General features: G+C 46.1%; 1 protein-coding gene and 1 long non-coding RNA gene across 8 annotated transcripts in view; one reads left to right on the forward strand and one right to left on the reverse strand.

The window, feature by feature from the left end:
* LPP (LIM domain containing preferred translocation partner in lipoma) overlaps positions 1–12,396 on the reverse strand; it is a 323,633-nt gene extending 311,237 nt beyond the window's left edge. For 3 of the 7 annotated variants that reach the window (XR_014226710.1, XM_082288308.1, XM_082288304.1), the window contains exon 1: positions 11,911–11,958. The gene's annotated coding sequence lies outside the window, so the exon portion shown is untranslated. Of the gene's footprint in view, positions 1–11,450; positions 11,698–11,910; positions 11,959–12,270 lie in introns of those variants that run through there. The other 4 variants (XR_014226711.1, XM_082288307.1, XM_082288303.1 and 1 more) reach the window with 2 other exon arrangements.
* LOC309576781 lies at positions 12,317–18,982 on the forward strand. Its single transcript, XR_014226713.1, has 4 exons — positions 12,317–12,445; positions 12,990–13,104; positions 15,746–15,841; positions 18,789–18,982. It is a non-coding gene; the product is annotated as an uncharacterized lncRNA (long non-coding RNA).
* The last annotated feature ends 5,544 nt before the right edge of the window (positions 18,983–24,526 follow it).

A 24,526-nucleotide genomic window follows, 5' to 3' on the forward strand; every position in this document is an offset into this window, starting at 1 on the left:
CACGCATCATGGCCAGTGCAAAGTAAGACAGCACAAGCAAGGGGTTTAGAAACAAATAGGAAGTCAGCATAGTTTTGTTCTGTTCACCAAAGACGGTAATTATTTTGGAAAAGACTACATAGCCTTTTGGCTTTTAATTAGCAGCAAACCAAGTCCACTCCGTTCCTACGAGCAAGAAAACTATTAGGGGTTATGGTTCCCCAACGAAGGTAAACAAATCTGTACCAGTGCTTCACCCCCAGAAGAACTTCTGATTGTCAAGCACAGTTACCAGGGGAATGAACAGCTTGCTTTGCAAGCTCCTCACTCAGTTAAACTAATGCAGACAAAAGGGCTGGGCAGCAGCCACTGGCAGCACGGGCTAAGTCAGATGTACACACTAGTGCAGCAAAGAGACCGCAGCAGGTTCAGTGATGAGGGACAGGCGGAGCAGCCCACAGCCCCTGTCAACAGAAGACACCCAAGACTTGTCCTTGAGGTGCTGAATGGCAAAAACTCATGTGGTCTGTGCCCTGAGAAGACTCCCAGAAGTTTTAACCACACGTGTGTATTCAGAGCCATCATTCATATTTCATGGAGACTGATGAAGAACTGAGTGAGCAAACACCTAAGGAAAGTTCTTGATTTATTAGTAATCCAGAACTATTCTACTGCTGCCCCAAGCACTTCACTTATCAGCCTTATAAATACAACTCTGCCTGAAAAATCAGGACAGCCACCCAGCCAGAGCACCAAACAGAGGCCAGGAGAAACAGGTATGGTCCTCAGTCCTTCTTGAAGAGTTCTTGAATCACAAATGAGAGAGTCCAGAGACAACTCCAGAAAAAATCGCCACTTCAGTAACACTTGCTTGTCCTCAGAGGTGTTAAAGCTTGCAACTAAATGTTGACATTTCAGGAAAAAGAGGGAGGCAAGTCAAGGATACAGGCAAACCAGGAGGACGATGACTTCACACATGACCACCAAGGAGGTGGGCACATCAGCACGTAGACAAAGGCAGGCAGCAAGCAAAATCCACAGCTCCCTCCTTTCAACTAGATTTTAATAAAGTGGGAGTGTGTAAACATACTGCTAAATCCCATTCTCCCTGACAAACTAAAGGAAGTTGTGTCTCTGATGTCAGTGGAAGCCCAGCCTAGCCCTCGCACACTGTGGCAGAGCAGCCCGAGGCAATGGCAGCAGGTGCCCCGCTGAGCTGAGCCCACACAGCCACCAACACACACAGCTCCAAAGGGATCTTCTAGCAGGTGTTACTGAAATCCTGGGCATCTCTCTAGCAAAGTGCAATGATATTTAACTTCCTTATGGGCTCTGGAGGCTGCTAAACATCTGTTGGGATTAGTTGGTTCATGTTTGTGAAGTGTACACAAACGCTAGCATAAGGAAGGAGCTGGCCTATTTATGGATGTGAATGCTGGACCAAGACCCAAACCCACATGCTATATTTGCACATATGGCTGTATCTCCCCTGACACGTTTCACTGTTTTAGGATGGAGGCATAAGGTGTCCCCTATAGCTTACAGCCTGCCTCTGCTCACTGATAACTTCAGTGCTCCCCTCCTCCAGTTCACCCCATCCAAATGCTCAATTGACTTTTGCTAACAGGCTGGGCCAGCGCAGCTCTACCACGAGCCCCCAGATGGGGGTTGCCCTTTGTAAGGGAAAGCCACCTTCCCTCAAGCTCCATCCCACTCTCTGGAGTGCAGCAGATCACACTCACAGCCCACAGACCTCCAGCAGGCTCCCAAACACCCAGCTGCAGCTGATCAGCCACCCAAATTCCTTGTGGCAAGGGACTTTGCATAAAGTTTCATGTTTCTCTTGGGTGTCCCTCCCTCACACAGAGGCCTCCTGTGAGTAAGGGCTGAGGAATGAGACAGCGAGTACACACAGCTCAGAAACTGCAGCGATAAACAGCCATGAGGGAGATGAACTCCCCAGGAAGGACGGGAAGAGCCCAAGTAGGTTTCAGATTGAACCATGCACATTTGCTAAAGGGATATAAGTGGCAATGGCTTGCAGTGGCAGAGCCACAGTAGCCATACGTTCCCATGACCCAGAATTGCTTTGCACCAAGTCACAAGTCCTACGTGTACAGCTTTCCTCTGTCAGAAGCTACTGCTTCCTTTTCCTCCACACATTTCAACACTTATCAGGTCTTTATCTTAGTCACATTCTGCTAACAAACACTTTTTACATCTTTTTGATCTTTGCTCGTAATCAGTCACTGTGTCCCCAAGTCAATCACTCTGCTCTTCTCTCACCATTCTTTATCTCCCAGGCAGGACCTCCTCAAACCCAGAGGTCACTTCATGGGTGCAGCTTGTGCTCTGTGCTTGGGCTCACAGGAATTTGATGCACAAAGTTTGCCACTCACAACTCTCCTTCAGGTAGCAAAACAAGTGCCAGGCCCAGCCCAAGATGCTACTAGTCAAATTTAGAGATATGGATAATACAAGAAAATGTTGGCTATGGGATATGGAAGCAAAAACAAAGGATGAAAGGAGCCCAGGAGTATACCAATACCATACCCAGAATTATTCATGTCTTTCATTAGATGGCTAGGTCTTGTCTTTCTGGAGATCAAGAGCATCTGGAATCACTTTCATTCTACATCAGGTAGAATTTGCACAACTAAAACACAAAAAATATCCCCATTCTAGCAGGTGCCTCTACCAAGGGAGTTGAAACTAACTGAGATGAGCCAGTGATTTTCTCATAACACAGCTACCTTTGCACATCCAGCTCCATGCAGGAAAATGGGCACACCCTTAGTCAGGCATGAATCAATCACCTGAGACACAAGAAATTTATCAAGAGTTGTTGCAAAAACCCATCAGGTGGCTTGTGCTTCACTGCTCTTCAAGGGATGGGGAACAGCCAACAAAGCTGGAGTAGATCACTTTCGCTCGGACTTCTGGCACATGACAGCAAAACCCAAGACCTAACACACCACCTCAGGTGTGCAAATGAATACAGATTGGAGGCTTGGGCCACGGCATCCAGGGAAGCAAGATGATGTGAATATGAGTACGAGAGCCCAGAGAGTGGCCTGACCCTAGACAGGGTGGGGACAACCAGCACAGATGATCACTGTAACACGCTGGAGCAATCCTCTCTATCCTATCCCAGGGCAGAGCACACAAAAGCAATACACCCAGCAGTGCAAAGGTGAGTGGATATCAAGCCACCTGCCCTGCATCCTTAGAGACATTTGATATCCAACTGTAGGAACAGTGCCCACAACACACTGCCTGTAGGCTGTGTGTGCAATAGGGCATGGGAGTAACCAACTTCATCCAGAATGACTTACACATGAACACACCCTGCAGGGATCCTTGCGTGTAGTAAGGCAACGAGCTCTTGTAGCTCCTTCTCCCAGGCTACGATGTAGTCCTTAAAAATTTCTCAACTAACTTCCCCAGCCTCTATACACCCCAAGTTCACAGCTCTCCCACGCAACAGAGCAAAACATGCCGTGCCAAGCCATGGAAGGAGGCACACAGGCACTCTGTGAGCTGCCATCCTTTCACCCAGACACTTCGAGGACCTAGGTGGGTGGAGTGCCTTGGAAAGACATGCTCATTTATATTGTTTGAAGTTCACCTTCTGCTCTGGCCACATTCCCAAACCTTGGATGCAGAGGGAGACGCTCGAAGAGGCCTTACATGCCAAGAACCCCATACTCATTCTTGCAGACATGAAGGTCCAAGGCATTATTCCTAACTTCCAAAATGTGCTTCGACCCCACAGTCCTCTACTTAAAGCCACTGCTACAAGCCTGCAAATGTCTGCACCACTCACAATAGGATCTCCTGCTCTGGATAAGGCTGACTCTTCACTGCAGTGGTCACTCTGCATGCTACAGTAGGAAAGAAGCCTGACATTTCCTCAGGTAACTTTAACCCTTCTGCACTTCATTTGTTCCCCATGCGGCTGCCTTGAGAGCAGATTAGGATTTGGGTACAGGACAGTGCTAAAACTTAGTTATCTTCAGGCGCACAAGTAACTGTGGAGTTCAGCTGGATTACTCATACACTTGAATTTCAAACTTACTATGCAGAAGGTTCACCAAGACCTCCTTAAATGGCAAAGATGCAATGCCGTGTTTTCCAAGCTCAGCTCTGCATCCCAAGGAACTCGAAAAAGAAACGGATTCTCTGAAAAAGCACCAAAGTGAAACTGTGCTAAGGAAGGCATCATTTTCATTCTCCAAAAAAATAGCTTGCAGGATCAGAAGTGATGAATAAGCTTTAAAAGAAGCTTAAACTACCCTGAAAAATGTCAGTCACACTGTACATGGGAAAACAAGTCACTGAGGAAGCATCGAGCAGATGATGTGAAGTCCCCATTACTTCTACTTCTTGAAATATGTTTTTATACATAAATACCACCTGGACCTTAACCGTCTTTGTGGCTCATTTCTTGACCTCCTCACTACCACATTTCAGTTCCAACAGCATTAAGCTGCTCTAGCCTCCAAATGCCAAATACCAGCTTCCACACTAAGCTAGGCATTTTAATACCCATGCAAGGTAAGTACAGGCTTTGTCTCCCAACCAAGGATAATAATGATAATGCATACAGAGGCAGGTACAGCAGGAAATATGAGGGAAGATCAATCTGTAATTACAAACAATTCTTTCCAACCATTTCTTTGCTTTATTATCAGTTATGACTGCACACTTAAGAGAACAGCCCATGTCTAACTCCTTTTTCTTCCATGATTTCAGTGTCAAGGGTGATGTGAGACAATTAGTCTCATGCCTCTCCAAGTCTCAGTGTCCCATCAGTAAAATGGCAAGAATAATTTTCCTTCACGTTGGGAAGGCACTACAGAAATAGTTCCTCCAATGTCCAAAGTGCTCCGATGAAAGAGCAAAGAGGACTCCAGAAAAGCACAAAAGAAAATTAATAACTCTGCATTCTGTCTCGAGTTTGAACAGTACATGGTAAATAAGGACTGGGGCCACACACTGCACAAAGAGAAAAGCAACTGAATAGCCACTCATCAAGTATCACCTTCCACTCTGGACATAAAGAGTAGGTGCTCTGGCAAATAAGTGGCTCTCTCATAATAGCTGCTTGCAGGGGAGGCTGAAATTAAGGCTTCAACGACGTTCATTGTGGCATTTCATAGCTTTGGAGCACTTGGACTTTGCATCTTTAACACCATTCTTTTAACAAAGTTCACAGCATGCAATTAACTACAGGTTTGCCACGTGGCTGCCACAGTCACTGTCCATTTTTCTGGGGAGATCCAGATTAAAGGCTTATCTTGGCCGCACTAATACCTTGAGGTATCTCTCAAGATTTGCCCAAACCAATGATAAGCAAATCAGGTCTCTATCTCAAACAACGAGCTGTGTTAAATCCCAGCCAGCCGATTCCTTCAGCACAGAGCTTGAACAGGAACATCCCTGACTCCCAGGCTAGTGAGGCAGTGATGATGCAGCAGCTGGAGCTACAACCACTTATCAGCTGCTAATTCAATCACTCTCCCAACCCAGCCGTTGCTGCCTGCACTGTCTGGGAGACTCCTTGCTTTCATTCATGCCTCACTAAGTGGAGTAATTCAAGTCTGTTAAGGTGAGGTAATAAACTGCTGAAACAGAGAGCTCCTTAGGGCACACGGCACGTTGAAAATGCACATTACTGACACAGAAACCACCCCAGCTGGGGTACAACCAACACAGCCACTGGAGCAGGACCACCCACAAGTCACCTGTAACAACACCCCAACATTCTCTTTCCAAAAAGCAAACCTCACCAACCTGAATTCCATGCAGCAGCCACGCGGCTGAAAAAGCCCTGCAGGAGATACTTAAATATAACAGAGCCAAATTTAAGGTAAGGTTTGGAGCTGGACCACTTCTACCCCACCACACAGTGCAACCCTACCCATCCCATGGGGTTCCGCAGATCCTTTTCCAAGGCCCATGGGACAACCTGTCAATTCAGCCTTCTCTGTCCCACCTGCCTTTACCCAGACGTCTGGGCTGGTCTCGCAATAAAGCAGCTGAGTCCTGGTTCCTCAGCAGAATTCCAGCCCCAGCATTGGCTCTCCATATGCAGAGAGATCAGGAGCAGAGGGAGACTAGAAGATGACTGCAGCTCCCAACAATGAGATCAACTGGCAAAAAAAAAAAACAAAACCAAAAAAAAAAAAAAAAGGGAGAGGGAAGTTACAAATTGATGCATAAACAAGGCCTGACTGTGCAATTCAGAGCTAACAGGGCAGTTTACTAAATGTTAATTAAATCTTTAGTGCCTGTTACTTCAGTCATGGAGATCAACTTATTTTTAAATTAAATAAGCAATGAATGCTTAGATGAACTTCTATTAAATTTCACCCAGTGAATGAAGTATGTGGAGCTTTTAACAGACATTAAACAAGATAGTTATGGCAAGTTAGTTGATACTTTATTACCTAAAGATAATGGCCATATTAAATCTCAACTAACTATTCCACTAGCAGCACAATCATCCAAGATTTGACGGAAGTTTTCCTGCCTTGAAGCATCACTGAGCAGCAGGAGCAGGGGGAGGAAGGCAGCCAAGAACTGAATGGCACCTACTTAGAGGATGCTCATGTGCATGAACTCTCTTAGACACGACACAACACAGGATCCCTCCCAGCCAGATCTTCAAATCCCAAAGAGGGTTGATGGGCTATTACCCAGCAACAAAACTGGCATAAACCAGAGACCCTCATGCATCCCTCCCTGCCCCCAAACCAAACGAAGTAATTTATGGGTTTGCTGAGAAATCACGGTATTCCAAGGTTCCCTTATGGCATCAAGGGCAACAGAAAACATCCTAACAGCCTGCAACACTCAAAAGCTTCTAACTTTGTCTAAGAAAAGGTTATCAGCAGCCCACAACTCCACCAATGTTTGTTTTCCTTCTCTGAGCATATTGTGATAGTTTGGGAGTTCTTCTGACTCACACGTGTGTGTCACTGTCACCCACAGATCCCAACAACAGATACTGACAGTCTAAAACGACAGAGACTTGCTGACAGTGACTTAAAAATGATCATTTTCATGCCAGCTCTTGCAGTTGCTCCAAACCTGATCGAAACCAGCTCTTGGAGATCAAAACAGAATCTCCACTGAGCTGTCTCTACCGATAACCTTAATTGCAATGATTACATGTGGGTAGCGGGTTTTAGTTTCTTTCATGCTTGGACTGGAAAACATCACCAACCCTACCTGGCCTGCCATGCGCAGGAGCACGATGAATGAAAGGAACCAACCCTGCTAAACTCTGCTTCTCAGACAGGCACAAGCTCTCAAAAGCTTTAATGTTTTGTGGGGTTCTTTTCTGGTCTGTGGTTTTCAGTTTGATTTGTTGTTTTCTTTTCTGTTTGTTTCTATTTTGCAAAACAAAGGGCTCCCTAAATTAGAAAGGGGAAAACACTGAGCTCTTCCAACTTTACTGATGCTCTCTCCTCCAGGATCCCAAAGAACACGTGGACACCAAACACAAGATCTTCCCTCCAATCCCTCCTCTGGAATCCTTGTTTGTAAAGTTATTTCAAGTATTTTCCTATGTATAACCCACGCTCTTTAAAGGCATTGTTCCTTGTGAATCTGTCCATCAGAGAACCCACATCCTTTGATAAGTTAGGGTTTCCATCTCCTTTGCTCCTGTCTCCTCTGTCCTGGCTGCAGCTGCAGTAAGCTCTCTAGCTTCTAACAGAATTATGCTGCTAGAAAAGAAAGAGCAAAGGGAGATGAGGAAGCTACTGGGGTGAAAAGACAGGCTGTGGAGGGAGGACCTTGTCTTGCAGACAGGAGCATCAGTCTCACTCATGTGTGCACACAGCAAATACAGATGTTGAATCCCAAACTTCTGGTGGGTCACATGGACTTGGTATTCATCTTACTTCCCTGAAGGTTTCTCCCCATCAAAAACAAAAATAAAGTACCTAAAAATCACAGACATATCTAAAGAATCAGGCAATAGCTTTGAGTTGGAAGGGACCTACTCTTGGCCAGTGTACGTTTCTTCATCATCCTGATGCCATCTTTGAAACCTCTTCATGTATTCACAGGGACTTAGCTCCACCTCAGCAGGGCTGCCACAGACCACACCAGAGCCCAGACGATCAGTTAAAGGTGAAACCCAGCATCTGGGGCCAGCCAGAGCAGAGAGTGAAGGTGTTTTGCAGAGCCATGTCAGGGAGAGAAGAGCTCAGCAGAAGAAAGGCAGAGCTGTGTGGGTCAGGCTTTCAGAAGCTTGAGGAGCAACAAAATGCCACAGAGGATGTATTGTTCACACAGCTATGATGGGCAGAGCAATAGAGAAACCACTGCAGGCACCCTGAGGGTATTTGTTTCCACAGACACACGGAAACTGTCTTCTTGGAACAATTTGTCATCCACCCAAGCTACTGCTTTTCACTAGCTACAGTCAGCTGGAGATGCTTCATGGAAACCTACATGAAACTGCTTCTTCTTTCCAATTAGATGTTTATGATACAATGGGCACCACCACGGGCAGGTACAACTCTGAATGTACCTGACACTCATACAACCATCCCATCTTCTTTTCAGACTTGGCTAAACTCTTATTCTCAGCAACATTCTGCATGATAAATGCTACCGTTAGTTACACTGAAAAGCACTTAACTTTCTTCATTTTAATCAGCCACTTTCACCTTGGTTTTCAGTTGTACAAAGGAATAGACATCCCTTTTCCACAGCCCTCACTGTTTCTCTAACACCTTTCTAACATGTCACCTTTTAAAAGGAGTGATCCCATACTACTGGTAAAACTCCCTCAGGTTTTCCAGCCCCCAACCATTTTTACTATAACTCTCCAGAACTGCATACATGAAGTTTGACTAATCACAAGAGTATTACTTAAGTTTTATAGTCAGTCAGGTGGACAGAAGCAGTGATTTTGACAAACAAGGCAACAGCCAGGCTTCAAAATTGAATGATGTCTCCATCCTGAGCATGAACCCCCACACCATAATTCTTACTAGGAGTTATAATTAAAAATACATACTTATAAGACAGGAAAAAGTACTCCAGTTCCACTGAGACTGCAGCCAATGCTATAACATGCCTTGCAAAACTCACTAGTCCAGCTCTGAAGCTTCATCCCTGAACATCCTAGAGAAACAAATCCTTTAGCAAGGATACACACCTGAATCTGCCATTACACTGCACCAGTTCCTCACTGTGCCCATTACTTCACTAACACAGGACAGCTGAAGGCATTTCTCAGAGCAATGCAACTTGGAAATCCAATGTGGTCTGCAAATTTCCATGCAGCAAGACAGGTAAACCAACCTCAACTGCCAAGATATGGGACCTGCAAATCACTTCTAGCCTGCCACGTCTAAAGGCAGGTTTTTGCCAGCTTGTCCTGGTTTCACAACACCACATCACAGACATCATCACTCAATACTTTTATCCCCTAAAGCTGGGTGACCCTCCACCAAACAGGAACAAGAGAAAGGATTCATAGAGATGGAACCCACATTGAGATGGGCATGCTCACCAGCATCCTGCCCTGACATCCAGGCTGACCTCCAAGCATGTTCCAAAGGTAAAAATCTCACCTCTGAGCAACAGGAATTGGAGTTTCTTTCCCAGCTTGGTACCAGCATCTCTGCCCAGCCAGTACCAACCACACCAGGCAATCAGGGCTGGCAAGACAGAGACAGCTGTACAGAGAGAAAAGCAGCAATTGTCACTGACCCAGGCACCACAGAGACTGCACATCAGCAATTCAGAGCAGCTTGGGGCTGTACCTACAGAAGTTTTAGTGAGAGAGTTTTAGCGAGACAGTTTCAGCTTCATTTTCCTGGACATGTCCTTCATTTCCACCCAGGAACTTACCCAGGCAGCACACAAGGGCTGCATGCCACCAACCAGGACTGCTGGCAACATGGGACACACACAGCCAATGTGTCCATGGCCACTCAACACACATGGTGGCAGTGACTTTTGGGAAGCAGGTCTCCTATCCACTACAAAGCATCTCTCTACATCACCATTACTGATGGCAACTTACTGCTGCTGCTATCCTGGACCCAGGTGCCCCTGATCAGGCAGTTTTTCCCAGCCTACACAAGCTGAGCCAGGTGGAAAAGGAAAACCTGAATAAAACAATTACAGGAAAATCATCTATGAAACAACGGGCAACAGGCCTGAAGGGCCCATTAGCACCACCTGCATCACAACGAAGTTAAAGACAGGATTTGACAAGGGAGGGTAGGGGCTTGCTAACAGGTGGCTCTGTGGCCACCACCCACACCGTCGCAGTTGACCCATCCCGCAGGGAAAAACCCTCCAACAAAGGCTAAACAATTGAAACAGGGGAATAACAGAGCTAATAAATTTAGGAGCAATAGGCTATAAGGTCATGGGGTGGGCTGGGGGAGACAGACCAAGACAACAGGGAGAGAGAAGTTTTCAACAATAAATCTTTATCCACAGATACACATATTTCCCATGGGAAATCCCAGAGTATTATTTAGCCTTGTGTGGGCCAGTCCTGCTTCAGCAAGGGTGGTGATAATTAAAAAGTCCCTCACATCCCTAAACTGTGCTGCTGCACAGCAGGCTGGGCTACGCACAGGGCAGCAGCCAACATTTTTCAGCAAGAACACAGACACATTAACACAGAGATGAAACACTGTATCCTCTTCTCCAGCTCTGCATGCTCCCATACTTTTCTAATATCCCATTTCTCCAACTACTTGGTGAGCCAGCACCTGCTGTATCACCCAGTTCCCAGGCAGCCCCCACTCTCTCAGATCTTGCCTCAGAAATCATTCCTGGAATGTACAAGCACAAACTCTACAGTTAAGTAAGTCCATGGAAGGAAAGAAATCCTGAAATGTCCAAAAACACTTGTGGCTTGTATGGGAGACCTTCCTATTTTGCATGGGCCAAAACCCCTTTGTGTAGAGGGATCAGGGTGTTGCAGATGTGCAGGGACACACAGCAGCAGGTTTGATGGCTCCTACAAGCTCCTTAAACTTTTGTGTACCAAGTCCCTAGCAAAACGGAAAGAAACAGACAAGAAACTAACCCAAGAACAACACAATTGGGCTAGAGTCAATTCCTACAGGTGTAGAAAAAAAGAAACAAACAAAAAATATTCAAAACAAAACAGGAGAATCCAACCCTCGTTTGTTTCACCGGCAGGGCCAAGCTGCACCTCGAGGTACAGGCGGCAGAGCAATTAGGCAGGAGTTGCTTCATCAACGCCTCCTCGGGAGCACTGCCGGCTTCCCAGCACAGCTCCGGGGCGCGGGGAGTGCTCCTGAGCAACGGCAGGGGTAACGTTTGCCTGTTCAAAAGTGGAGGGCAAGAAAGGAGGAGGGCAAAGAGAAAACTATACTTTAAAAAAAAAAAAAAAAAAAAAAAAAAAAAAACAGAAACCGTGGGTGACGTCAGGGTGTGGGAAACTTTTCCGTCCTTACCTGGTGGAGAAGGCAGGGCCTCCCCCGACATATAAAAAGCTGCCGGAGCTTTACTCAACTTATTATTTACTACGAGCCGCGGCCGGGGGTCGGCGGGGCGGGGCTGCGGCAGCCCCCGCCCGGGCCAGGTGCACCTGCGGCACCGGCCCGCCCGCGTGGGGGCCCGGCCCGGCCGCCGACACCGGGCGGGAGCCGAGCAGCGGGGCCGCCCGGGCACCGAGAAAGCTCCCGCTGCCCCGGGCCCGGCGCTGCCCCCGCCCCGCGGCCGAGCCCGCACCGCGCCGGGCCGGCCCCTCCGGCGGCCGCGGCGCCCCGGGCGGAGGGAGGAGCCAGGGCGGCCCCCCCGGGCGGCCGGCAGCGCTCCCCGCCCCGGCCGGGGGCTCCAGCTGTGGCACAGCTGCCTCGGCGGGCGGACGGGGGTGGGGGGAGGAAGGGGGCAAGTTATTATCTGCAACAATACCTCGGGGGAGGAGGCAGCGGAGGCGAGCGCGGCGGCGGCGGCGGGAGGAGGCGGCGGGGGGCGGGCCGGGGGCGGCACCGGGACCGCCCCCCGGCACCGCCCCCGGCCCCGCCGCCGGCCCCTTCCTTCCGCCCGGCGGCCCCTTCCGCGCCCCGCGCCGCTGCCCCGCGGCGTCCCCCGGACGGCCCCTCCCGCGCTGCCGGCTCGGGTACCCCCGCGCCGCGCCCGCCGCTTCCCCCAGGCAGCCCCTCCTGCGCTCCGCCCCGCACATCCCTCCCTCCGGTCCGGCAGCCCCTCCGCATCCCCCCTGGCCGCGGCACTCCCGCATCCCTCCGTCCGCGCCCCCCCTCCGGCCCTTACCTCCCCTGGGGCGCAGGGAGGGGCGGCCGGCGGCCCCGAGCTCGGCGGGACGGCCCCGAAACAAAAAGCGAAAGCGGCGGCCGCTGCCTCCCGCTCTGCTGGGCTGCCGCGCTCTGCCCGCGGCTGACGTCAAGGGCCCAAATTCCTGCCTTTCCCTGCAGGCAGATTTGTCCATGTAAGGGCTGGGGCCGGGGCCGGGGCCGGGACGGCCGCACGGCGGGAGGGGGCTGCGCCGCGGCTGGCGGAGGGGGGGGCGGGCGGCAGCGGCTCCCGGTACCTGGGCGGGAGGGGAACGGGGCTGGAGGCGGCCCCGACCCTGTGAGCATCACCTTCCTGCTCTGCATCCCGGAGCCAAGGGAGCCTTAGATACAGAAACGCACCCTGTGCCTTGCAGGATCCAATTTTTCACAGGGAAGATTTGTCCAGGGCTACTTATGATTCTTTGGGTGCTTCTCCAACCAATTTTTAATCTGTTCTTCCCCAGCTGGGGCAAAGAACTAGGTGAGGGGAGGTAAAAGGTGCTGAGAGTTCCAAAGGAGCTGCCTTCTCACATATTCAAAACAAAACTTGTCGAGAATACTAAGGCGAGGGGGAAGGGAAACTATTTTCTGATTGCTTTCTGTTTGATTGTTTTGTGGCTATTTCTAAGGACTGCAATTAAAATAAATTGGGATGTTGAGTGTGATTGTTTTTATAATGGAATGTTACCCTTTAAGTAGCTGTTCGGTGTCTGCATCTGCCCTGAAGAGAACTGGAAGACAGAAGGGTTACATTGTGTTCAGGCTGTGGAGGGGAGCATTGCCAAGCCTAATTCATTTGGAAAGAGATTTCTGGGTGAGTTTTTAGGCACTTCAAATGTATTTCATTTTTAAAATAAAGGGCTCTGGTGTGTGCTTTCAGAAGATGTTTACATCTTATACAGTCAGTGCTTGACAGCCCCAGGAGGGCAAGATTGCTCGTTTGGACACAAAGAAAGGACAATAAGTGCCTAAAAGACTTAAGCTGCAGCAGAGAATTGTGATTCAGCCTCTCTCCACCTTCCCTGGCTGCCAAAACCAGTGTACTTCCCAATCGGAGACCCCAAGAGATTTCACCTCACCCTGGCAGACCCCTCAGAAGGGAAAGTGTGGCATTTCCCAAATTTAGTCCTCAGTGCAAACCCCCCATCTGGGGTTGATTTGATGTCCTGCACTGGCCCCGTGCTAAATTCCCCCCAGGAACAGAGGCCTGCCAGAGCCAGATTCTCTCCTTAGAAGCACTGCAGCTAAATCTGTGTGAGCAGTCATGGCCACAGCGTTAGGACTATGACTAGAAATACCCCAGCCTTGTCCTAGCCACCTACCCGGTGTTTGAACCCTGCTGAGATCCTAAACCAAAGCCGAACGGTGCATGAGTCACCCGGGCCCCGCTCCATAGGTGTTACCTAGAGAGCCAGCAGTGCTCTGTGAACATGGCCTCTTGTGAAAGACACGGGCACGGCTGATTTCCAGATGGAAGAGACCATAGCAGCAGCTCAAGCTGAGCAGCCAAAGCCTTCCCCTGAGGCCCTGTAAACCCAGGTTCAGTTCCCTGAACCTACACTTCACCTGTCTCCTTCCAGCTGAGTGTTTCAACCACTGGGCTGCGAGGTCATGCTCCTGCATTGCACCCCGAGGACAACTCACAGTGGGATTTTCTTCCACCAGGAGCAGGTGGTCATCACCAGGGGCTTCCTGGCACCCATGTCTGTCAACCTCAGCATAGTGGAGCTCTCAATGGCAGATATACACAGGAACTGTTGCCTGTTTTGGTTTTTTTTTCTTCAAGTTTTCTTGCAGATCTGCAACAGCCCTTGTGTTGTGTCAGCTAGTATCTAGGGGAAGTATATGAACACAAAAAAAACCCCTTTGGCCCACTGATGAGAGACAAGTGTTCTCCATTTAGTACTTCAGAGAAAACCAGTGGTCAAATATTTTCCTTGTCCCATATCCAAAAATTATTGCTTCTTTATCCATCAAGCTTATGAAATTTTCCAGTGCTGTTAACAGAAGATAGAATACTGTGCCCATCCACGGCAGCCTCATTTAAATGATCCCAAAAGTTTTAAGCTTTGAGCCTCCAGAGTTTGAGATAGTAACTACTGCTACCTCCATTTTGCTGGTAGATGAACTGTGACTAATCCTCTGCAGCACAGCAGCAGAAGTTTGATTTGCAGCCCATTACCCTTGTAACGTGCTGCCCAGAACGGTCACTGCCTTGTCAAACGCAGCATGAATTTTCTGGGTTTTTTTCAGTTTCCTATCATGACCAATATCACACACTTTGGAAATGAAAGTAGAAAATTCAAGGTGTTGAGCCTGGCTGTGAAAATCTGCTCTTTGCCTGGAAAGAATCAAAAATACTGGCAAACATACAATCATTCCTTTGGTAATATCTACCACACCCTGCACCATAGCAGCAAAATGAATTAAACAGCAAAAGACTGAAATGTCTGACATTGCATAGGCCAGTCAGGAGGCAGGAATACAGGAGTCAGCCTGGGCAAGTATTAATTCAAGGAAATTAAGTTTTTTAGCATTTAAGGTGCATGACTAGGAGATTGGAAACTTGGCTTCTGCTCCTACTTTCCCTGTGTTTTGTGACTTTAGACCAGTCAGTTCACCTTCCCATGTCTGTAGAAACCTGAAGCACACGGTTTAGAGCAGGGAATGACACACCATGACCTCCTATCAGACCCCATTCTGTGCAAATTTTCCAGAAGTTAGCAAGTGAAATCTTGCTTTTCAGAATTTGGGTCTCTTCAGTGAGATTTCAGATGCAAAAATCAAAAAACAAAAAACTCAGAATGGGAAGAGCCCTTAGGAAGCCACAGGAAATCCATCTCAGGCCATAAAGCAGGAGCAGCACCACCTAAACCATACCTGACAGGGGTCCACCTACCCTGCTCATAAGAATATCTAGAGGATCCATTACAGAGCTTCACAGTTGGATAAGTTTTCTTTATCTCTAATCCAAGTCACTTTTGCTGCAATTCAGCTCCTAATCAGATGAAGTTGTGGGGAACTGACATATTCCCTCAGCAGCAACAATTCTAGAACAACAGGAAAGTCACCCACCTGGTGAACTAATTTTTCTGTGGGTAAAAGCCAAGGAGGCTGGAAAACACACTAAGCATGTGTTTTTGAGAGAGCTGCCACCTAATTTACAGACAAAGATCAGATGCAATTAGTGTTAGATCCACTGGAGACTCCTCTGCCCCAAACTGCAGCACTTTTCAGCCGCCTCGCCAGGAGGACGCCAGTTTCCACCAAGACATGCAGTGTCACACTTGACCCTTCAGTCTCCAACGGGTATTCCTGGAAACACATGCAAAATCTGAGCTCACAGCAATAGCATTCCTGTGGCACTGGGGAAGGAATGAGGAAACACCAGCATGGACAGCAGGCAGACAGGAGAGAAAAGACTCATCCTGCAAGTCTGATTAATTTCCAAACAGGATGATTGTTCCTGATTGAGAGACGCTGGTGTGCTGCCTGGTGGAAGGAATCTGGGAACAGCAGTGGGCCAAGCTTTGTCATTCCCCACTTTGCAGGTATGTTTGCACCCAGACAGGAATGCAAGATACAGTACTGAGCAGGCTTGAGTGAATCACAGATCTCTGGCAGCAATTGAGACTGGGCCAAAACCCCAAGGGAATCTTCACTGATGAGAAATACAATTTCCAACAAACTCCCCAATTTTCTGTGAGTGTGCCAGAGATAGCAACCATCATCAAACCCTCCATCTCTGTGCACATTTTGGAGTTGCAAGTGGCTAACAAGGTGCTCAGTTTTACCTGGCCGTCAGTCCTGTCTAATTCCATATCATTCCACTGTTGGCCATGGTGAGTTTGGGGTAGCTCAGGGAAGTATAGACCTCCCTGCACATATTTCAGGCCGTGCTCCCTGCTCTGCTCCATCTACAGTCTAGGCCATAGCTGCCTGTGCCTCAGGAATGGTAAAGATTTGTAAAACTGCTAAATTCCAGTTGAGCAATGTGCTAGTGTAGCATACTTCATTTTAAGGACATGCTTAAATCCAATTTGAGCCCAGAGAGATTTTAGCTTAGGTTTAAGCGTTCCATTGAACAGGGTAGATTTAAGGATTGAAGTGTTTTGCTAGACTGGATCTTTGGTTAATGAGGAAGGAGAATTGCCTAGAAGAAAGAACTGCCTGAAGCATTTTGGCACATCCAAACCATTACTAGCACTACTCCTTTTCTCTAATGAACTTTGATGAAATTAACACAAAGAATTGGTAAAGAAGTTGATAACTTCATTAACAATCCTCACTTTCTGGGCCTCAGTTTAGTGGGGGGAAAAAAGCAAACTTCTAGTATCTCCTCAAAATGATGTGATATAATTAAAGCAGAAGCCACTAGACTTTGTATTTTAGACCATCTGATATCTTGCACAGTATCTCACTGATGGTAAATGTCTCATGTCCAGATTTTAGCACTGAAATCATAAGTGCTTTGCTTTACAGGAAGGGAATCAGTTAAATACTTTATGGAGCCTACACTAAGTAAACAAAGTACCTCAGTCTTAAAAGAAACGTTTGTGGTAACAAATATTTTGGGGGACATTTTTGCATGGGCTCTGACCTCCCTGTTGAGAATCAAAGTGAAAATATTGAATCTACTAAGCAGATGTCTTCTCCTAGTGACAGCAAGATGAGCAGAGACAGCTGGTTAGAAGAACAACAACAACAAAAACACATCATCATTCCTGCTTTGGCTCCAAAATATCTTGGACTTGTTGTCATGGAAGAAAGCTATGTATGTAAGAAGCCAAGAAAGAGACAAATATTATTGAATCTGGTAGTATTTTAGTGAATGTGCTGGAAATAACTTAAGTAGGAAGAAAAATTGGATGCGCTCCATTGTTATTAAAAGAATGCCTCTTCTTATTTCCACAGGGACCTATAGCCTATAGAGTCATTAACACATTTGCAAAACATATATTTTAAATATGTTGCTTCTCTCATCAATCTTACGGGCTCTTCTGCTAAAGTAAACAGAGTTCCAGCACACAGAAATGTATACAGCCACAAAAATATTATCTCTGCAAGCTAAAAATGCCAACTGTGGATTTTTCCTATAACCTCTTCCATCAGGGAACATGGGTGTATTATGGAGACACCTAGAGAGATCTTAAATATTAGGAAGGGAGAAGATGAGAAAATTAGATTCCCTTGGTGAAACACAGGATAAATAATTCACAATGGAAAAAAAAAAAAAAAAGGAAACCAAAATTAAAATATGAAGAGCTATTCTGGATGAAAATCAGTCTGAGCTGCATTGAACAACAGATCCAAGAGGAGTTTTGTGGCAAGACTGCAAAATTAGCCAATGATCCTCTGTCCTCCCTGCTCAAAGGTAGCACACTCTTTGATAGTTTTCATCTGAACAAAACTTGATTTCTGCGCTTGACCCCTGGACATTGCTATTTCCCTTTCTGAGCCTTTGGGCAGACATGAGCAAAGAACAGGATTGATGAGAAGAGTTTTAGAAATCAAAAGCTGTGCAGTTGGTAATTGCAAGGATGAGTAACTTGAGGTGGATGTTCCCAGAGGACTAGGTAGCCCAAATCCCATGGTGCCATCAGACAGTGCCCTATGCAACAGCAAAGCTCTGGATTTGCTAGCTCAGGAGGTGTCCTCCATGGAGTGCTTCAAAACATCTATCTGCCTCCTACAAAGGTGATAAATTATTTAAAGCCTTGAAAAAGCAAGAGGTCAATTTGGTTTATACTAAAGATACATACAAAGAAAATGATGTAAAGAGAAGTATTTGCTTTGGAAAACAACTGCCTTGAGAACTGAGAGGTGTGAGTCTGACATACCCACTTGTAAATAGAGGACAATGAAGTCAAAAGGAGAGAACATGGCTGCTGGGTCTCCAGTTCCTGGCTGCCAGCTTTGCCCTTTCTCCACTAGGTGATTAGGCAGTAATAGTTTTCAAAGGCAAATAGTTTTATTTACATCATTTTCTATGCAGAAAACCAGGATTAAGTATGCAGCTCTGCAACAGAACAGATGTGGGACTTGGGGAAAGTTGCAGCTTGAACTGAGCTGGAAAAGCTTCCACCATTTGCCAATATCTTGGAGAGTCTGGAATCTTTCCCATCTCTACTGTGACAAAAATGGGACTTCTCCACATTTTGGAGGACTTTCTCTCTTGTAATAAAGGACAAAAAGCATGCAATGAAAAACAAATCACAGTGCCAGAAGTGACTGAGAACCAGTTTTCCCTGGTTTAATTCCCCATCTTGCCAGCCTCAGCTCCACGATCTGACCTACAGACTCCCAGCCAGCCCAGGAATGACCATGCCACAGCAAAGGATCATTTTGGCCAGAAATTCCATGCTGAGTCCAAGAAAACATTTCCTAGAGTATCTTGCTAAAATGGATACACTCCCACACACACTACATGAAAGGAATCATGTCTGACAAATAAACATTTCCTAATGAGAAACATTTGTCCAACATGTTTCTCCCCAGTACTCTGGAGCTTTGTGCCTCAGTGCACCATCTATAAAAAGAGACAACAGCCCTTCCTAACCTCTGGGAGATCACACCAGGCTATGAAAGTGATGGACTCCTTACCTCCATTAGTTACCCTCAGAACTCCATATATCACCTTACAGCATGTAAGTATGGACTGACTGAAGAATTTTTATAGACCCATTTCAACCTACGTGTTTGACCTTGACCAAGAGCTTCTCTGCCCACAGGCTACTCCATTTGCTCCGTCCGACTTTGGGACACAGAGTCAATGCAGGGCACCTCAGTATCCCTGGGCTCAGCCATCCCTGAATGTGCATTTCTTCACACCATCAAAAATTTGGATCACCAAGGAGACAGCCCAGCCCCGCTGCCAGTGAGGTGACAGATCCCTGGCACCGGAGCTGGGCTCAAACTGCTCATGAGCTGCTTGTGGCTGGAGAGGAATGTCTGCAGAGAGCTAAACCAGATTGCTCACAGATCTCTTCCAAATTGTCTCTAATCTAGTGGACAATTTGAGAGTAAACGTGCACTGGAAGCACCATCTTCCCTTCGGAGTATTAACCTGAGAACACTGAGTTTGTGGCTGCAGTGGAGAAACCTTAGGATCTCATTGGTGCCTTGGCAAGTCCTCAAGATGTCAGAGCTACCTATATTCTGGGTCTATTCTGTGTATTCTGTCTCCTTTCTCAGAACACTTCAAGTATCTGATGCTACAGACACACCACAGCCACCACAGCTCCAGGAATGTGGTAATGTTCCTAGTAAGAGCTGGCTGAGGTTGTGAGCCTGAAGCAATATGCTTACAAATACCCGATCTACACAGAGCTTTTAGAAAGAGTCAAATGGCTTCAAAGCTTCAGAAAAGCTGACATTTTGGTGTCACCTGTGTTTCTTAGTGCCACACCTACTGCAGGGAAAAGAGGAAAAAAAATCAGTTGGTATTTGCCTACATTTCAGCCACAAGGTCCAGCATTTGCAGAACTTCTGAAGGTCCATCTCACCTGTTCAACATCTCACCCCTCCCAAGCATAGACTGAAAAATGCCACTTTTCTCCACTATTAAATCAAAAGCTGGCTACACCCATGTGTCAGCTGTTTACCACCCTCTGTTTCCTCCCTTTAGGCAGCCGATCAGGGATAATGACCTATATCCTTGAAGCATTTGTTTTATTTAGCATTACAGAGAAGGAGGGTTTAAGGCAACAAGCAACCTAATAATATAACCTTTCCCACCCTATCTTATTACAGAGAGATCAGCTTGCATCTTCACCTGTAGAAACACAGCAGCTCTGTGAAGGTCCATGACTTCATCTGGGCTCTTTCCTGCTCTGCTTTTGTTCTAAGCAGAATGGTTCCAGTGCCTTTCAGTTAAGATCTTTCACTCATTCTTTACATTCAGGTAGGAACAACAACCTATTTGGCCTTGCTTTAGCCACATCCATGTTGCTCCAGAGATTCCTGATGAGGTGCCTATGCTGCTCACATGGTAGGAAGGCACTGATGGAGAAGCTGAATATCACCAGGCAGCCTTTGAGAGCACCCAGAGCATTGCACTGGTGGACGCTGTTGGTGTTGAGCACCAACTGCTGGCTCTTCACAGGGGTCTGGGACTGGTACACACCCTGCATCAAGCCTCACCCCACGATGATACAGGCAGGCAAATGAGAAAATTGGGCCCTGGCCCCTTCCTGTGATTAGGTCATTATAATGGGTAAATATTTTCCTAGATAGAGAGCTGAGATAAAGGACTCCTGGTGTCTGAAATGGAGTTTGAGCGAGACTTGGAAGGACTATCCCAACCTTGTAGTTCTTTATAATGTGCTTTTACCAAATAAATGCCTTTTCCCCCAAAGTACCCAGGAAATTAAACGGAACTTGTTATTCTCTAATGATGAAAATCTCACAAAAAAAATTTTTCAGTGAATACAAGAACAGCATCTAGTCTACAGCCAAACTGTTCACCAGCAAAAATATAGAATGGGTTTAGTGACAGGTACCAAGGGTTATTCCCAGAGGACATTACAGCTCTACACCATTCAGTCTACATATTTACTGAGGAGTACAGAAAAGTGAATGGTAGAGGCAGAGTCCCAGAGATTGACTTAGAGGGGTCTATTTAATAAGAGCCCATTTCTGCAGAGAAAAATGATTGTGATTGTTTTCTAATGAAAATCAGTATTCTCATGCTATAGCAAATAGTGATTATTCATTCTCTATCCCTTTACTCTGCATTATTCATGATTTTGTGACCTCTGCTCTATCCTCTCGCTTGGTGTTCCAATCTCACCCTGAGTTTTCTCAGGGTTTGGGAGCTTTTGTATCAGATAAGCTGATTTATAAGGTAGTCTTTGAGGAACAAGTCTCACTTAAATCTAACATAATATCCAAGAATGTTCTCCGGTATTTGACCTCTTTGTGGATCAAACAATACTCTTCAGACACAATAACCTTGGTGTTTCCAAGTTGTAACCAGCACCTGTGGAGTTTTCAAACAAATAGGCTCAGCGTTCCTTGGTGCAGTCTTCTTCACTGCTCCCACATTTAATTGCTTTGTAATTACACTTGTAAAACCTGCAATGGGATTATACATGGGGGAAAGAAAAATAATTTTAAAAATCACACTTAAGAATAGGAGGGGATTTATGGGAGCTGCAAGACAAGAAAAACCCACCTTTCTTTCTTTCTTCATTGTTGTCTTTGGAGGGCAGCCACCCAAGTTTCCTTGTCAGTAATACAGGGATTTGTAAATAGAACAAAGAGCTTCCTCACACCGAGGCACATTATATAACCCAGCGCCGTCACCGTGTGTCTTCACAGGCAGTTCCCTTGAACTTTGCATCTCGCTCCTCCTGAGAACACTCCTCCATGCCAGCTTGAACAGATGGGGTTTCCTTTAGGAAAGGTTTTCTGTTAGGGTCATTCTGACTTCCCTTTCAGAGTTTACCAGCCTCATGTGCTCTTTACTCAAGGGATTACTGTGGTGGGCACTAACTCCATGGGCTGCTGTTAAGCTTCTCCTCACCTGCTGGCTGGGCTGAATGAGTGCTGAAATCTCTGTTCCAGAGAAAAACCTGACATTTCATGTTTTCCTGAATCAGACCGGAAAGTTGCAATTTCCTGTAAACCCAGATTCTGAGAAACATTTCAGAAAGTGCAAAATGGTCTCAGTGCAGCCTTTTGTTTGGGTGTTACCTACAGGTTTTTATGAGACTTACGCTAACTTTAAACACACCACGTTCCAAGTGATCCCAAATGCAACCAGGCAGCACCCACTGCTCCCAAAGTCACTCAGGGTTGCCGAGGGTGCTTTGCCAGAGAGAGGTGACACAGAGCCAGATGTGGTTTTGTCTCACCCCGTGTATTAGTCTAATATTTCCACTGCTTTGATTCCACCAGTGCACTCACAGACTTCAAGCTTACAAACATTTAAATTCTTAGTTTCCAGGCTCATTGAAAGCAAGGGCTTTTACAGTATATCACTGAGGATAAAACTCAATAGCTTGTTCAACCCTGGCATGATGTTTCTGACATATCGAGTGCATAGTCAAGGGCGCTAATTTAAAAGAGAGCAGTTTTAAGAAATTTTAACTAAATCAGGGCACAAGGCTGTGCAGAGCCTCTTATTTTAGTATCAATAGAGCTGTTTTTTCAGTCCTGGTTGGTTAGAAGAGTTTGTAAATGAATAAGACATTCTACAACTGATGTCGATCACCAAATGCAAAAGTTCACACTGGTTAAACTAGGGTGGTATAAGCTTGTGTGAAGGCAGCTTTGAAGCTGCCACAGCATAGTGGGAAAAGCAGCCCTGCCCTGTGAACAAGTGAGAATAAACAAACAAAGAAAACAGTGGAGCAAAAGCTGCTGCTAGCTGGTCTTCATGGAAAATGAAGTTAAAAAAAAAAAAGAAAAAAAGAAGGAAAAAAAGAGATGGAGGAAGGAACAGAAGCATACTTCAAGACCAAAATCTCATCAGACTAAAAATCGGTGTAACTCCCACATTGCAACACTTTGCAGGTCTAATAGACACAAAGCTGTTCCTTCACCCGAAAGCCAAACATAAAAGTCACGGAAACCCATCATGCCAATTCTGTGGCTGCTTTCCGGAGCAGAATCTCTTTAAATGTCAATGTTCTCTTTGTTCTGTGCACCCTTTATAACGAGTCTATCATCTGTTTGGTAAAAGATCCAGTGAAATATGTAATAAGGTTATCTCACCATCTCTCTCTATTGTATAGCCATATCTCATTAATTATTGTCTTCCATTTCCTGTGTCAGATGTGACTCAGAAAATAGGGACTCAAGGCTTACAAGCTTAGCAACTTACCATATATTAGCTGAGCTGTGGTAACTATCCATGTGCTTCCTCTTAGCCTGTAATAAACAAAGCCAGTGTGACTCTGCTGTACACAGGCCTGCAGTCAATGCAGTTTGGATTAACCTCCTTTTATTATCAGCTAAGCTGACAGTGATAGTGGCCATGGCTCAGCTGATGTTCAGTCCTCACGTTGCAAGACTTTGCCTTTAAATCCTGGGAGCAGAGCTCTACCAATATAACTATCTGGAAAGCTACAATGATTTATGTGCTGTCAACATACACCAAAAAAAAAGGACAAAAAAGCAGCACAATTACATGATTATCAGCCAATGCCCCTTGGTTTGCAGTTTTTCAAGCATGAACTGCTCAAACTTTGGATCAAGAAGTGAAACAATCTGTTTCTCAAGTGCAAACAGGGAAAAGTTATATGAGTCTTCTAGCAATTTCAGGCAAATATATCACAGAAGCAGCATGCTTAGCCTTTTTACTGTGCATCTGTCTGAGGTTTCCAGTAAGATTTCCCTGATATATAGTAAGAGTCAAAACTCTAATCTCTTTTAGCTCTTTTTTATTGTCTCTGCAGCACTAACTTTGAAAAATGGCCTTGTCCCCAAAGAACTGCACACAGTCCATGTAGGGAAGCTGTTAAAATAAATGCTTTACGTAAAAAATATTGCAGACGAACTCAGCTCTAAGGGGTTTAGAGCTACAACATATAGCTATAAACCAGAGCAGCCGAAGTATGAATGGAGGTCATACTCCAATAGAGAAGAAGGGAAGTCCCCTGTCTGGCAGTTGTTACACATGATCTCTGAAATCAACAATTCCTGCTCTTCTTTCTCAGGGCTGCAGTGTTTTAATAAATGATTATTCTCATGTTAATGTCCTTCTGCCTTCCTCCTCGCTGACCTCCATACACACCATGCTGATTCATAAAGTTTCTTCTTTCACTGGATTTGAGCGCTTTCTGTAGACCTTATTTGCTGCCTGTGAGACATCTGCCTGATTTATAGAGACTAAGACACAGAAGAGCACAGTGTTGGCTGCCCTATCTGAGTACTGTGTTTCCTACACATTTTGTTCCTATCTCTGCCCATGCCGTGGTCTGATTTTTGATAGTCTGTGTGTTGTTCAAATAAGAGAGCAAACTTTCTGCCTCTCAGAAAAGCTTCTGAGATCCTCAAGAATAAAAATATGCTTTTCCACCTGTATTCCTCATAAAGCAGCGATATCTGTGTCTAGACGCTGATTGGGGAAATTCAGGCAAGGGATAATGTGCAAATGAGACCATGATTCAGTGGTGGGAAAAAAACAGACAAATACCAGGTGCCTCAAAGGCTGAATCACAAACAAGATGGTGAAAAAATCTAAGAATGCAAGAGATGATGGAGGAGCTTGACTTGGCATTTATCTGTTT

This window comes from Coloeus monedula (assembly GCF_965178545.1).
Source record: "Coloeus monedula genome assembly, chromosome: 10".
NCBI classification, from domain to species: Eukaryota; Metazoa; Chordata; class Aves; order Passeriformes; family Corvidae; genus Coloeus; species Coloeus monedula.